The sequence below is a fragment of the Limulus polyphemus genome, unplaced genomic scaffold, assembly GCF_000517525.1.
Source record: "Limulus polyphemus unplaced genomic scaffold, Limulus_polyphemus-2.1.2 Scaffold249, whole genome shotgun sequence".
Taxonomy (NCBI): Eukaryota; Metazoa; Arthropoda; class Merostomata; order Xiphosura; family Limulidae; genus Limulus; species Limulus polyphemus.
This window is the reverse complement of record NW_013665859.1, coordinates 65444-69348: the sequence shown is the minus strand read 5'-3', so window position 1 is coordinate 69348 and position 3905 is coordinate 65444. Positions and strand designations below refer to the sequence as shown.

Below are 3905 nucleotides of genomic sequence, written 5' to 3'. Positions count from 1 at the left end.
ATTTGAAGCCAATGATTGATTTTCTAAAGGCAAGTGTTTGCGGCCTGCTTGTGAGAAGGTGTCTAGTCTAAGCCCTGTGACAAAGCACTATTGGGCACAATGGGACCAGTTAAAGCTTGAAGATGGAATTCTTGTCCTGAGATGGGAAACTACAGATGGGAAAGTGACGAATTGGCAAACGGTTATACCGAGAAAGTTACGGGAAGTTGTGTTGCGTCAGTCCCATGATACTGTATGGTGTGCAAACTGATCCTGACAAGGTGAAAGCAGGGGGTGATTGGCATTCTTGGAACACAGCTGATTCAAAGTTACGGCCTTGATCAAAATGCAGTTCATATGGCATACCAAATCTGAAGAAGATATCACTAATAGCCGAAGCTACAGTTGTAGCTTCCTGATTTGGTATCGCATATGCCTCCGGCCACTTGGTGAAATAATCCATCACCACACAAATATACTTGTTTTCAGCACGAGTTTGGGGCAGAGGACCAGCAATGTTGACGGATATTCTTTCCATTGGTGCACCAACTTGATATAACTTCATTGGAGCACGTCCCCTATGCTTGGGTCCCCTTTTAGCACAACATGTACTGCATGTTCTGCACCATTCTTCCACATCTTGTCTCATACCTATCCAGTAAAATCTGTGTCGTAGGTGACTCAATGTTTTCTTAACTTCGAGATGTCCTCCTGTTAAAGTATCATGGGATTGACGCAGCACAACTTCCAGTAACTTTCTCGGTATAACCGTTTGACAGATAGTCACTTTCCCATCTGCAGTTTCCCATCTCTGGAGAAGAATACCATCTTCAAGCTTCAACTGGTCACATTGTGCCCAATAGTTCTTTGTCACAGGGCTTAGACTAGACACCTCCCAAGCAGGACGAAAAACACTTGCTTTTAAAAAATCAATTATTGGCTTCAAATCTTGGTCTTTCACCTATTCTGCTTTGATTTCTATATTTGGTTCCACTTCACCATCATCAACTCTTTCAGTCACCTTGACTTCAGCTTGATGGCACCGGATTAGTTCAACATATCTTTTGCAGCAATGTATGCAGTCATTTTTGCAGTGTCTTCGGCTCAGTCCATCGGCATTACCATGGGATTTTCCTTCTCTATATTCAATATTATAATTATACTGGTCTATTTTTGCTATCTAACGTGCCAGTTGTCCCTCTGGGTTCTTTGATGATCTTAACCAGCGCAATGAAGCATGGTCTGTCCTGATGGTAAACCTTGCACAACAGAGGTAAGGATAAAAATATGTCAGACTCTTTAATATAGCAGGAAGTTCCCTTCGTGTTACACAGTAGTTTCTCTCTGGTCTACTCAAAACCCTACTGAAGTAGGCCACTACATGTTCGTTTTCGCCCACTTTCTGAGATAACACTCCTCCAATTCCGACATTACTAGCATCATAGTCCAGTATGTACGGTAGTGAGGGATCTCGAAGCCTTAAAAGTGGAGTGGAGGCCAATTTTTCTTTCAATGTCTTGAAAGAATGCTGGCAAGAAACTTTCCATTCAAACTTCTGGTTTTTTTTAGTCAAATCATGTAGTGCAGCAGCTATAGTTGCAAAGTACTTCACAAACTTCCGGTAATAGGTACAGAGTCCCAAGAAACTTCTTAACTCTCACACATTGTCTGGTGTTTTCCCATCAGACTGTGGGTGAAGTGGCGTTGTCCTGGTCTTTCGGATGCCAAACAACTTGCAGATGGTAGAAAAGTACAACTGGACACTGGGACAGGAATTGGCAAAGTTTTGTAATAGCCGCCAAGATGACTGGGATGTCTTACTCCCTCCACTGTTGATGGCCTATAGGACAGCACAGCACGAAGCCACTGGATACACTCCAGCGAAGTTAATGTTTGGTCGGGAACTTCGGTTGCCAGTGGATCTGTTAATAGGAGCCCATCTTATGAAGAGTTGCCTTAAAATGTGTCAGAGTTTGTGAAAGTGTTATCGGAAAGGATGGATGATATTCACCATCAAGTGCGTTTAAACTTTAAAACGTCTGCTGATTCGATGAAGTTATTTTATGATAAGAGATCTACTGAAGTTAGTTTTGTACCAGGAGACAAGGTGTGGTTGTATAATCCCAGGAAGACCAAAGGGAAGTCTCCTAAGTTGTCATCTCCATGGGAAGGCCCATATGACATAGTGGATCGTCTCTCAGACGTGACTTTCCGGATAAAATGTGGGCGGCGAGGTAAGCGAAAGGTGGTGCATGCCAACAGGCTTTGGCATTATCACGGTCCAGGACATTTCAGTTGATGAAGCAGATGAATCCCACATGAAGCAGAAGCCAACAAGACGGAGACCAGTACGGAAGAAGATACGTCCCGTAAAATTAAGAGACTTTGTTAAATTTTAATGTTGCGTTTGTAAATTCTGTACATTTAATTAAGTTCTTGTTAATTGTTTATTGGTTTAATGTAAGTGGCTATTGTTCGGGACGAACAATACTAAGGAAGGGGCAGTGTTACGACAACGGGGGTCACGTGACGCTAGTAAACGTCATGAGCTTCTATAAAATTCATGTCCATTCGTGAATGCTCGAGTGTTTACTAGATGTACGGTATTCTTGTATATAAAACCGCCAAGAAGTGACGGCAACAATGGATTTGAATTGCAGACAGAGATAGAGACGGACAATTGAGTCAAGGGCGTGAATCGTTCGTTGTGAATTATGGCGTTTGTTTAAGTTATAGCGTGACTGTGGAAATTAAGTGTATTGCAAAGTTGTATTGCGAAAGAATAAACTAATTTTATTTAAGAAAGGACTTGTATCGCTAAAGTTTCTTCGGAAAGAATTTTTACGGAAAAGTAACAAACGAACAGAGACGTAACAATTTTTACTTTCCGAAACTGTAAAAAGGTCTTAACCATCAATAAATCCAAGTTCAGCGTTGCTCATATGCACTATACGGATGTTTTTATAGTTTAATTTATAGTGGATAACGAGGAAGCTTAGATAGAATGCATTTAAAATGTTTTCTGGCGTTCATATGGTATAAGTTAATGCAAAATATAAAAAAAAACATGAGAAAAGACACACACGTACACACACAGTGAGAGAGATTGATATAACAATAACCAGTGTTACAAAACATTAGTGAAGAAATATATACAAAATACCAATATAAATAACGCCAATACAGAGTTGAATAATCTACGTACTTGTGTGTGTGTAAATCTAACTTCTGGGGATACATTTTGAACACCAAAAGTTAAACATTATAGTTTAAATTACAACAAAAATGTTATTCCAAGTTATTATCACACGTAAATATTTGAAAACTGTGATCTGAAGAAACGAACAATTAAGACTGACAGAATTTTCGCAACAACGACTACCTTAACGGTTATACTAAAATCCATTCTTAACTTCCAGTTAATAGACAAGTAGGAAGGTGATCAGTCAATAGTACTTACTATTCACGAAATCTTGGGCTACTTTTGTCTGACCGAATAGTAGAAAATGAACGTTATTTTAACTTTTAAGCACTCTCGGCCCGAAAGTGCAATGTGCCTTTTTTTGCGTCAACATTATGCGAACCATAGAATCCGGCACGATAACTACATTACCCACACCCCGGCAGGCATAACAAATAAAGAAGTTAAGCTGTTATAAAGGAAATCCAACTTAATTTGTTTCAATTAGTACGTAAGTCGTGACAGCTCAAGTTCAAACTCAAAGCGAACGTTACGTTAAAACACAGAATATCACACTTACCTAGTATTAGGCGAAGTGTGTAGGCATTTCAGGATCAATGTAAGACGAACACATTTTACTTTCCTTGCGATAAACAATTACCTACATTTCGTGCTTCTACGCCTGACCCTACAATTTTACTACGGTCTTCCTCTTATAGCCACGAGGATGCGTTGAACAGAGTAC

General features: G+C 39.9%; 1 protein-coding gene across 1 annotated transcript in view; it reads right to left on the bottom strand.

Annotated features, from left to right (window-relative positions):
• Positions 1-3905, bottom strand: part of LOC106478784 (histamine H2 receptor-like) — a 57118-nt gene extending 53213 nt beyond the window's left edge. The window contains exon 1 of the mRNA XM_013939349.2: positions 3741-3905. The gene's annotated coding sequence lies outside the window, so the exon portion shown is untranslated. The remainder of the gene's footprint in view (positions 1-3740) is intronic.